This window comes from Porites lutea, unplaced genomic scaffold (assembly GCF_958299795.1).
Source record: "Porites lutea unplaced genomic scaffold, jaPorLute2.1 SCAFFOLD_40, whole genome shotgun sequence".
In the NCBI taxonomy this organism is placed as follows: Eukaryota; Metazoa; Cnidaria; class Anthozoa; order Scleractinia; family Poritidae; genus Porites; species Porites lutea.
The window spans coordinates 18,094-30,922 of record NW_027332314.1 but is presented as its reverse complement, the minus strand read 5'-3'; the positions used below and the strand labels follow the sequence as shown (position 1 = coordinate 30,922).

Here is a 12,829-nt window from a genome sequence, read left to right as displayed (position 1 = left end):
TTGGCCAAGCGACTCCTATCTCATATAGGTCAATTGCTCAAAACCTATGAAATTTGATCATGATTGTTATGTGTTTTCATGTATTTTTGAATTCAAAAATCCATACAAACCATCATGAGTTAGGAGTTATCTATACATTTGCCATCAAAAAAACAAATTTCCTTATGAGATAGGAAATCCAAATTTCAGCATCGTCCGAAGACTCCTAGGTCATCTCCACCTAGTATATCTATCTATCTATCTATCTATCTATCTATCTATCTATCTATCTATCTATCTATCTATCTATCTATCTATCTATCTATCTATCTATATATGATTTATATGATACCATTGGATACCATTGATACATATTGATACTATGTATACTTCCGTATCTTGTTCTTGAAGCGAACAAACTCGGGCCATTGAAGCATGTTGAACTGCCATGTCAAGTTCCAAGTTGCAATGGGTTCCACCAGATTTGTTGGGGCGTGGCAGCGCCCCAAATGCCTCACCGCCTCACCACCCTGCAAAAACCCTGGCTGGATTGTGTCCCAACCATCTTAACAAATCACTGCGGTGGACACAATACCATGTTTAACAATGTTGTCTCTTTGAACAAAAAGGCATGTGACACCACGAACTATACTAGAATTACTAGAACATACGAAAAAAATAAAACTCCATGTGCCAAACCCACAAGTGGGGTTCTGACTGAACATACTGACCGTTTCCCCTGAGCCCCGAGACGGGATTCTCTTCCGGGTCAAAGGCCAACTGGCGTCCCGCTGTGCGAAAAGGTTGTGTTGCTATGGTTGGATGCCAGCAAGATCCAGCGGTCTGCCTAGTACCCTCTTGTAATTCAACATAGCAGTTGAACATGTCCATTTATAGTGGATGTTCCCGTTAAAAATTGTGATTTTCTTCCACACCTATGTTAAATTATCAGAGGGTACTGCTGGTGGATAGTTGATATATTTAAATAACCAATTTAAAATGGTAATTGTCCACAGTTGTGGCAGTTTACCAAAAGGTAGCCAAGATTGCAAGATACATCAAGATACAATCTGATTGACAGAACTGTCAGTCCCTGCAAAGTTTTGGACATCCAAATGGCTGGTTGAATGGCTTCCCAAATTCTGCCAAAGTTTCCATACATAACATGATATGTACAGTATACAGTATAGTGTAAATCATATTCTAGTGGTAAATCATCCATTTTTAGTGGTACATATTCCCCACATATCCCCACATCATCCTCAAATCTTTGGCCTCGAAGGGGATGTAGAGCACATCCCAGGAGATGAGAAAAAACCCCACGAAGTCCCAAACTCGGTTGGATGGACATGTTGCAGGAAACTCTTACATTGGTGGTTAAAGAATATAGTATTTCCATGTATTTCCTGTGTTTTTTCCAGCTTTTCCTTCAAGAAATGTACTTCACTAAAGCTTCCATTGCCATGTTCATGTGCCAAAGGGGTTGTTGTAAAATTCCTACATCTTCCAACTGGTGGCTCGCGGCTTGGACCCGGACCTAATCGCACTGTGCTGTTTGGATTCATTGGAAGCCTCCGAATCGGCGGCAATTTCTTGGATCGAGGGTCCATGACTCTATGAGTGGTTATTTGGTTCTGAGATTGCAAACACGTGCAAGAAATATGTGTATATATATATGTATATACATGTGTATATATATATATATATATATTCATATATGTACATCAATTATTATACATATACAATGAATTATACATATATAATGAATTATACATATATAATGAATTATACATATACAATAAATTGAACATATATAATCGAAGGAAGTTTGGAAGCTAAACTTCCGACAATATGGAGAGATGAAAATGCAGTGCAGCTCAGCAGAAGCTCAGAGATGGAGAAAGTCAGAAGAGAGAAGATGCAGGTGCGCGAAAAGGTAGGAAAGTCGCGAAACACTGTGTTTTTCCAGTGTGTTGTGGCTCCGGAGGGTCGAAAAGTAGGCTCGCTAAAGCGGCGGGTGCGGAGACATCTGGGCAGATGAGATATGAAAAATTGCACGCCGTTGTGGCGCGAAGCACATTTTGAAGTCAAAAGTGGCAAAACACACCATTCTCAGACCACCTTTGGAAGTTGAGATGTGGAAAAAGTGCACGCCGTTGTGGCGCGAAGCACATTTGGAAGTAAAAATGTGCAAAACACGTCAGCTTCGGAGCACTTTTGGAAGTTGAGATGTGGAAAAAGTGCACGCCGTTGTGGCGCGAAGCACATTTGGAAGTAAAAAGTGGCAAAACACACCATGTTCGGACCACTTTTGGAAGTTGAGATGTGGAAAAAGTGCACGCTGTTGTGGCGCCAAGCACATTTGGAAGTCAAAAGTCGCAAAACACCTGGGTCTCGGACCACTTTTGGACGTTGCGATGTCGAAAAAGTGCACGCCGTTGTGGCGCGAAGCACATTTTGAAGTAAAAAGTGTCAAAAACACCAGGTGTTCGGAGTCGGAGCACTTTTGGAGGATCCGATAGCCATTCGATGTCGAAAAAGTACACACCGTTGTGGCGCGAAGCACATTTCCAAGTCAAAAGTGTCAAAAACTGCGGGTTTTGGGACACTTTTTGATGATTCGATGTACTACAACAACAACAACAACAACAACAACAACAACAACAACAACAACAACAACAACTACAACTACAACAACTACAACAACTACAGCTACAGCTACAGCTACAACTACTACAACTACAACTACAACTACAACAACAACAACAACAACAACAACTACAACAACTACAACAACTACAACAACAACAACCACTACTACTACAACTACAACAACAACAACAACAACAACTACTACTACTACTACTACTACAACTACTACTACTACTACTACTACTACTACTACTACAACTACAACTACTACTACAACAACTACAACAACTACAGCAACTACAACTACAACAACTACAACAACTACAACTACAACAACTACTGAATACTACAACTACTACAACTACAACAACTACTACCACTACAACTACTACAACCACTACAACTACTACAACTACAACAACTACAACAACTACAATTACAACTACAATTACAACTCCACTGCGCTGCCTCCAGCTGCTTGTCGGTCCATTGGTTCATTCGCTCTGCCATCCATCATTCACAACAACCAACCTCCTATAGGTTTCCTCTCTTTGAAACTTCCGCCACCGCCTTGTGCGGTACATACTGGTAAATCAACCATAATATTTGTTTTTATATATATATATACATACAAAAAATATTCTATATATATATATATATGTATATATAATATATAACACATCAATCAACTCTTGACGGGAACATAAACCATTCGAGTCATGAGTGGCAAATGCAAATGTTCGTGCGTTTGCCGAGAAAAAAACATCAAAAAAGCGGAGACTGACACAAAACTATACAAGACTCATCCCAAGCGCTAGAAACAAACTGTATCTCTTTGCTTCACAACTTTCACCCATGACTCGTGGGACCTCGATCCCACACCCCAACCTGATCCTCTTGATGGCACTCCACATCTGCTCCAAATAAGTGGCCTTCAGCGGTTCAGGGAGTGTGGCCTCTGGGAGTGTTTTGCTAGAAGCCTGGGGATAAGCAAGATTTGAACTCTTTTTGGAGAGCTTTGGGTAAACAGTGTCTTCCTTTACATTTACTCGCTAAAACTTGTTCTGGGCCTCCGAATGGTAGATTCTCTTTCTGAGGGCTGCTTTCATCATGGCTAGTTTCCCTCCCTTACATAAAGGACCCATTGGCAGTCCCGCCGCTGACTCCCGTCGATGATTTGCGGGTATATATTTATACAACAGGTACATCCATCAATCTGGGAATACCCAGATTACCCCAATCACATCAAGAATCTGAACAAGGTGTCCAAAGTTTGAAGCCCCAACGCTTTAGGCCATTTCTATTGCTACAACATGAAGACCTTTGAAGACCGAAGACCTATCCCCACTCAGACGCTGGGCGAAAATCGGCCCACCTGGTGTCTCAACACGTTCCGTTCCATCATGCCCATGCGCATCTCCAGTTCACCTGGTTGGGATGGTGGAACTCTGTGAAAACGGGATGAAAAGGGTCCCCCAAAAAAAGGTGAGTGCTGCGGATCTGCGGAAAACAAACTGATCTTGCGGTACCCCAAATCTTTCGATACACCCCAAATCAAACATCAATCAATTCGGAATGTATCGTCCCAAAGGCAGGGTTTTCCGGCGCTTTTCGAGTGTGTGAAGCTGGGTTGGGTGAAACCGAGAGTTTGGAGTACCAAGATCCAATGGTTTTCCCCTTCACAGCCTGCACAATTGGATTTCAAGATATTTCAAGAGTCTCCAGGTGTCAAATACTGGTATATGAAATAGTACTATTTGATCCTATCTGAATGATTCTAATGTTGGTATTTCACCTGAACATTATATTTCATCCTATCTGAATGATTCTAATGTTGGTATAGCAATGTCATAAACCATCCCCCATTCAGAAAACCATTTTTGTGGGTGGTATGTTCACCATCAAAAATATGGGTTTATGGCATTGCTATACCCACATGACTAGATTTGACTCGGTGCCAATCCCAAGAACATGACCCAATGCGTCTCCCACAGGTTTTCACTGCAGCGCAGGCACCACTGTGGTTGGAGTTGGACACCTTGTCCAAGCGCGAATCCTTGTGACCTCAGATAGCTTCTCCCATGTTTTTTTGGCTTATGGTCATCTAAAACCATTTGTTGTGTGGTTATGGTTACACTATGTCACATTATCATGTTTCAAAAAAGATGGATCCCATGATATATGATTATAATAACTATAATAATGGTAATATATCTCATATCACGCGAATCCTTATAATGGATATCCAGATTGCCATGGATGGATTCATGGACATTCATGGCCAATCCCTTGTGGGATTGTGGGAAATAAGGCATACTTCTCGCCGTGGCATCTCACCAAGCAACCTGTTGGCGGATGCTACTATCGAGCAATTCCGAGCACCAGGCATGTCCCTTTCAAACATTGTACCAGTAAAGCCATGTAGAACTGTCAAACCCAGTTCAAAGCCTAGTTTTGAATGGTTCAATTTGTTTTTGAATGGTTCAATTAGATTTGGCGTAGTGTCACCACGAGCATCATCGAAATTACCAAGATCTATGATCTTGTCGTGGTCCGTATCAATATCACCATTATGACCATTATGATTACATATGATTACACACATTACAGTACTATCAAATGTCACTGAAATTGAACAAATATGAAATCATATCACTGGTAAGTCGCTATCATTCTCAATCCTATGAACTGAATACCTATGAATATTGCTCTTATTACATCTTAAATGTTATCCCGTTCTAATGTACTATGATCGTATGACTATGGCGGCACAAAGCTGGGGACATCATCTATCACAGAGGAAGGAACTAATAGGGATGGTCTTGAACATCAGCGGAATATTCTTGTACGATTAATGGACCATCACTTGATCATTCGCGGAATTGCTTTTGGACTATCAATTAGTATCAATTCATGTCAAATCAGTGTTGATCTATTGTATCATTGAACTATTAATGAACTGGTCAACTATAAACTAATGAAATATTCATCAACATTGAACTCGTGACATATTCATCAACTAATGATCCACTAATGACCATTCCAAGGGACGCCACTGTTGGCTCAGGCGAAAGTTCACCGAGTCAGGGGAAGTGGAGGGATCCCTGGCTGTGTCCACCACCTGGGACGCTTGGCAAATCATGGGTTTACCAGAAATTCATGGGAAAAAAACATGAAACACCTGGGAAAAATGGAGCGCTTACATGGGTTTCACCAGATATGTTGGCCTAAAATGTATGGTTTGAGATGGTTCACCATGATTTTTTGCCAAAAATGAATGGTTGACATTGGTTGACCGCAAAAACTGGTTAAAACATGGGTGGTTTACCAAGGATTTGGTTTGAAAAAAACAATAACACTGCCAAACATTGATGACTTACATTATCTTACATTGATTTACCGCACTAGCGTTGGTTGAATTCAACCAATCTCACTAATCAGGTGAGTTTGGATGGCGAACAATGACTTTGGATGGCGAACAATCATGAATGATGAATAATCGAAAATGGCTCAGAGCTCTGGTCACCGCAATCTAAGTTTGACCTATACTCACCCAACAATAATACGGCCACATGGGGGGTTCCTTCACGTACAAGCAATGGGTGACTCTCCAACTCCTCAACAATCAAAGCTTGCAGTTTCTCTTCTTGATCAATTCTTCATGGTTCTGACCCTCCACCTCAAAAAGTGAACATGTTAAATCAGAATAAATTAGATATATACTGTATGTATACACATACATACATACATTACATGACATGACATGACATGACATGACATTACATTACATTACAGTACATTACATTAATTTACATTACATTACATTACATTACATTACATTGCATTGCATTGCATTGCATTGCATTGCATTGCATTGCATTGCATTGCATTCCATTACATTACATTACATTACATTACATACGTACATACATACATACATACATACATACATACATACATACATAGATGGTTGGGAGGCTCTAAGTAGCTCCTTGGCTCCCCATTGAATAAGTAAAATATATAATATGGATACCCCAAACGCTCCGTAGAGACCTCCAACACTTGGACCCTTGGAGCCAGGCGGAATCACGACAGGAGTTGGACATGCTGGTCTCGAAGAGCGGGGCTTCGGATTGGATCTGGCATATCGTCACTGGAACCGTTGTGAATGGGACAACCCAAACAGATTACGAACAATAAAAGCAAACTATTGGGTACACCGGGGCATGAGGGAAAAACCATATCATATTTCCCCATTTGAATAACACACATTCAAACAATAATATACAAATAAGAATATGAATATTATGAATTGTTTGAATTTGCCACTCATGATTCGGGGGATGATCATCCCACTTGTCATTGGTCTATAGGCTACCACCCGACCTGAAATGTGGAATACCCGAAGATTCATATATCAACGCTTGAGCAATCTACAGTCCTTCTGAGTCACTTCTGAGGAAAAAATATCATTTCATTCATTCTGCTTTATTCCCATATTGATGTTTTGTTTGAAGCTCGCTTCCTTTGCATCATCGGCTGTGCCATGAAAGCTTCTGAGAAAAAGATCCCAACATAGGAAATTTGTTTGCAAACATATTCATGCAACAAACATCCCAGCCACAAAACCGCAGCAATTTCTTCCTAGCCGACCAAGCTGTTGCTCATGTTGCTCTCTTTCTGTGAGCACTTAATGAGCCACCCCTTCCTTTCAATCAAAACAATGGACGAGGATGTTGCTCAACCATCGAGCATCAGCCCGAGTAGCTCTGTGCAGAGACGAAACTTTGCATCGCCGCTTCAAAAGCTCAAGAGGTCGTGGCTCAGAAGGTCTAGAGGTGCAAATGATCTGGTTGGCAGTTCCCATCGCAAGACTATGCCCTTGGATCTAGTTTGCAAAATTCAACTGGAAATTGCGATATAATGCGATATATCATATCTGCAACCGCCTACCAGTGACGCATTTCTTCAAATGACATACGCTTCGCCACAATCCCATGTTTCGTTCACCGGGCCGATGTGATGCAATGTTGCACCAAGGCAATGATGCAAATGCCACGCATCACCAACAAACCCAAAAAGTCGCTCACAATGAGTCCAGGGATACGCTTGTCGGACTCTCCTGAACCGTATCCGTAGGAGAACATGAACTTTCCTGGCAACGCTTCCGGCCCCAATGAATCAAAGATAATCAAAGCGTACCATCCGTTGCTATGAAATGGACAGAAAACACAATGTCCATGATGTCCAATTGCAAAATGATGTTGAACATCCCATGTTGCATTTCAGATTGGATCTCCGAGGCAAAATCAAGTAATGGAGTTCAGCAAAAGAAGATAAGCCCCAAGTTTGGAGGGTCATTGCTCCACACTATTTTGCATGGTCCAAAAACTCCCGCCAATGCTCCTGCGATCCCCTCTCCCATCTTGATCGCAGGGATGGATGTTCTACATCCAAAAATCATGCTCCAGAAAATTGGGATAGCATACATACCATGGATTCTGTCCATTGACCCTCTGGTAATTTAACATAGCTATTGAACATGACCATATTTATAGTGGGTTTTCCCATTAAGAGCATGGTGGTATTTTCCAGTTCCCTACGTTAAAGTCATTCCCGGAAAATACCCAGCTCCCCAGCATCCAGGCATCCAATGGTATATGGCACACAGAGCAGCACACAGGTGCCGGTCTTCCCCAGAGCCACCAGGGCCACCGCGTGGATGATGAACACCGGCAGCCACTCCACGACGTTTTCGAAGGCACGGAGCTTGTAGAGGAACAGCATGCCTTGGTGGCACGGGCAACCGGCAACCGGCAGTTGAAGCTCAGCTTGGGCTGAAAAGAAATGGCGAAAACATGCGAAAACGCGGTTATTCCACTGGTGATTGTCAGTGAAATCATCTTCCTTGTGCAAAATGGCCGTTGGTTTCTGGTTGTACTGGATGGAAGTTGAATAGTTGGTGGGTGACAACCCAGAAAATAATCATGAGGATGTCTTGGGACAACCCAGAGTCCATTTCAGTTCTCAACCCAGCTATGTTGATTTAAAGGTACAAGTTCGCTACGGCGTGGACACAATGAATATTGGCATTGAAGGGACAATGTTTTATCTGTGTTCCATCTGTGTTTATCCACCTCTTGTTTATCTATTCATATGTAATTTCAGAATATTCAAGATATGTTTTGATTGTGATATCGTGCGCATAGTTGCCACAAGAGTAAAAATTGTGATGCCAGAATGTACCAGTGGGGATCCCAACAGTTCTGAGGCAGGGGATGTCACCACCAGGCACTGATTTCCCAGTTGTTCCCACCGATGGCTGGTGATTACCTACGCGATGCGATGTCTTAATGTTTTGCTGTTGATATTCAGTCCTTTACTATTTTGATATGTGATCTTATTTTGATGCTACAATCATATCATGTCTTGTCATGTCTTATGGCGTTGATCCTGTTGTGTTACCTCAGGTCAGCTTAAGTCAATTGCACCATTACATAATATTGTATATTTGTATGTATGTATATATCGTATTACAATATATCTATATACTACTACATCTATTTACAGTCATGTATATACTATAATTACTGTACTCTACGGGCTCTATGTTCTGCCACCAGGTGTTGATTTTTTTCTTTATCTGTCCCATGATCTATTTCTACAGTGCTGTGGCACAACAATCGTCCCAGTCGCGATCATCTTCGCTTGCCAGCTCGCCCGGTGCAGGATGATGGATAGGCTGTCCCACCTACAACCGTGACGGCCATGGTCAGGGCTGCCTTCAAACATCCTACAAATCGACATCCCAACCAATATAAATCCAACCATCATCAATTATCTATGACTACATCATCCTAAATCAGGTTTTGCAGGAATTTTCAGCCATCTTTTTTCCCATATATTTTTCCCAGCCATTTCTTTAAAACCTCAACCAGCCGCGTCACCTTCTGCTCCTCCCGGGCGCGGATCAAGCCGTTCATCCCCGGCAGCATCACCAGCTGCGAGACCAGAGCCGCAATGGCCAGGGCTAGGCCCATCCCGTTCTGGAAACGGCATGGGAAGAACGTAGGTCTACTGTAGATATTCTATCTAGTACAGTATCTATGTTAGGTGATACATGGTGATACTATAGTGCACCCTATGGTGTACAAATATGATCAACACATTCATGTTTTTTTTCGAAAGTTGAAACCATATGCATTTGAGGCTTACTTTACGATCTTTTTGAGTCTTTGAATCTTTTGTTGGTTTCGGCCAATGTCTCACAACTGTTCAACACCTCAGTCGTGAAACGAGGCCTTGCCCCGTCCTCGCTGTTGAAGTTCAAGGCCTTGCGAAGGTAGAGCTCCGCATTGAAGTAGTCCAGTGGAATTGCGAAAGCCAAACCGATCCTACCAAAACATACCAAGACACAACGGAGTTTCGAGTCAGTTCAGAAAAAAGAGAAACTGACCATCACTGAACTTGATCCGTAAGAGGGATTTGGCGAATCGTAACTTGGAATTTGCTGATCAACACAAATAGAGACGTGTAAGATGGCAGAAGCGATAATCAAAATCAGCAAAACACTAAGAACAACTTTAGGATCCACGTTTCTGGGGAATTTTCACCCCGAAAAGAATTTGAAACCGCAAGCTAGTATCAGAGTTTGAACGGTCTGGAAGCTCCACACGCTTCCAGTGGGTGGGGTTGGAATCTGCGACTTGTACTTGCTGGTCTGCAACATCGCTCGTGCGTTCAGCCCGCGACGATCCGCCGGCAAGTCACTGAGCCGAAAAAGGCTGGCTAAATGACATGGAGATACATGGAGAACTGTGACGTTCCGTCGATATGGATCACACATTTGAAGGATCACCTTTGAACCATCCCCATGCGACCTGGGCAATGTGGCAAAATCACCCTGAATTCACCATCCAAGATGGTAGCCATAGCTCATCCATCCCCAGAGAATCCAGGTGCCCGAAAAAATGTGCGCCTGAATCACCCGGCTGCCAGGGCTGGGGCATTTCCCCTCACCTCAGCTGCCAGATGAGTTTACCATGACTTCACCACAGGGACAAAGACCCGAACAGGGCTGCATAAGCCCACAAGCTGGGGGACCTAGTCAAGAAGGTTGCACAGCAATGGCAAAGTACATTGAGATACACCAAGATACAGTAAGTACTATACTGTACTATGATTGGCCACACCATCCCAAACCATGGGCTAAACATGTCTAATCCTTGGCTGAACCACCTATTTAGGGGTCCAAATCTCTATGCCCCTGATTTTATAGACCTCCTATTTTACCCCAGACATAGCCTTTTATAGGGCCAAAATACTTTGTAATTATAAAATCAACGTACTGACATGGACTCGGGAATTTACAAGGGCATCTTTTACCCATCAAATCTGTGCACAGACAGTTTAAAGCACTTAGTGACTTAGTGGTTCATCCTCAAGATCTTGCAATCGAATTCACACAAACCAAAATGATGAAAACATACTTCATCATACCCCTGAAGTCGCGACCCCAGCGGCCCACCCCCTGCGCTTCCGGACTCTTGGCCAGCTCGTGCGCGCTTCTCCTGCGGATATCACCAAAGATCGTGGAGGTGTCCGGCCAAAATTGTTCTTTAATTTGAGGAAAATTATGTTGTTTGATGCTTTTTGCATATTTTTGCCATTGGATGGAATTGGGGTCCAAATTTCGGATCCAAGAAAGGTGCGGGGTGAGGGCTGGTTGGCCAGAGTGACATGAAACGCAAGGGTTGACCGACAAAAAATAAAAAAGGGGGTTGTGGCAATGGTCAAATGTTGTATATAGTTGGGTGATCTAGCTGGCAGTCTTCCGTGGCTTCTGGGGCGCCCCTGACTGAGAAAAATCATCACATATCAGGACCCTTCGCTGTTCCCATCTCCCGACCCAACCCGGGGCTTGCTTCAAAGTAGTAGGGGATTTACAATTTTACCACCAAGATATGACACAATATGGCCATGTCTTAACTCGTTTTCAATGCCTGATTTCACCTCCTGACACAAAAATGAACAGATTTGAAAACTCACACCCAATATATGGATTGGAGTACCTCATATCAATGTCCTTGTATAACTAATTGTATTCCCATGATTGTTCGTCAAATACCATATCTAAGCATATAATGTGGGTATAGCAATAATAAACCATCCCCCTAATCACCATAAATGGGTGGTATAAATCATCAAAAATTGGTGGTTCATTATTGCTATACCAACATTATAAGCTATAGATATGTAGTTACAGTAGAATTGGTTAGAGATAAGCATCCAGTCCCTGCTGGGCATCCGCACGCGCGTTCCGCCATCTTTCGGAGCTTCTGGGCGCGTTCCCGCTTCGCCTGCTTGGCCAGCCTGGCGGGCAAGCTGCAGCGCCTGAAAAAGTCTGGAAAGTGGTGGCTGAAGGATGCTGAAGCTATAAAAATAATGAACATTACTGAAATATATTCAAATTGTCCAAAATTGGAATTCAACTTAGAAGTATCCAAACTTGTCAGGCTAAGCGTTGGAATTGTGCGTTCGAACATGAGTGATTGAAATAGCAAAAGGGTTCGGTCACTGGAGATACAGCTATTTTTCCATTGATTATATTATGGAATGGTATGAAAGACAACTGATGCTATGCAGACCAGTTTTCTCATTTGGAATTGGCCATCATGCAGAAAATAAATGACATCAAACTTACTTTTCCATCTGGCGGATTGACACCCGGTGTAGAAGAGCCAAAAGGAACGCTTAGGATTTGGAGGCAGAGAATCAACACAAGCTAGCAGTAGACAAACTCATCCGTGCTGACCAGTTCAAATCGCCTCCTTACCCATCTCTTTCCACAATGTCATGTGATTTGTCATTTCTGTCCATAACCATAGTTCTGTTTCCCCATCCTATGGATCCCAAACATACCTGAACTGCATTCATAGATTCATATAATTTCATATATTAGTTCATACATGTACATATTATGTGGCTTGGTGAAGTGAGCCATGACTTAAGTTCACCCAGCGAAACCCATCCAGCCCCCCATCGCCACAGGCGACCTCTTTTCCATCAGGCGGTTCTCACGCGCCAAGCGATTTTGGGTGGCGATCGAATTCCTGTCGACAGGGCCACGGTGGGGGACCGTGGGTCAAGAACTCGTTAGAGGGAATTAGAAACAGAACTACATCGAGACATTGATACA

The 12,829-nt window shown here is 42.7% G+C and overlaps 2 long non-coding RNA genes across 2 annotated transcripts; both read right to left on the bottom strand.

Moving 5' to 3' along the window:
* Window positions 1-729: 729 nt before the first annotated feature.
* On the bottom strand, window positions 730-12,745 carry LOC140925471 (uncharacterized). Its single transcript, XR_012164417.1, has 12 exons — window positions 12,687-12,745; window positions 11,944-12,003; window positions 11,176-11,201; window positions 10,610-10,650; window positions 6,714-6,770; window positions 5,683-5,752; window positions 4,648-4,695; window positions 4,007-4,059; window positions 3,520-3,563; window positions 1,517-1,551; window positions 1,255-1,313; window positions 730-759 (listed from the first exon to the last, which is right to left on the bottom strand). It is a non-coding gene; the product is annotated as an uncharacterized lncRNA (long non-coding RNA).
* On the bottom strand, window positions 8,281-9,682 carry LOC140925469 (uncharacterized). Its single transcript, XR_012164415.1, has 3 exons — window positions 9,579-9,682; window positions 9,328-9,382; window positions 8,281-8,420 (listed from the first exon to the last, which is right to left on the bottom strand). It is a non-coding gene; the product is annotated as an uncharacterized lncRNA (long non-coding RNA).
* Window positions 12,746-12,829: the final 84 nt, after the last annotated feature.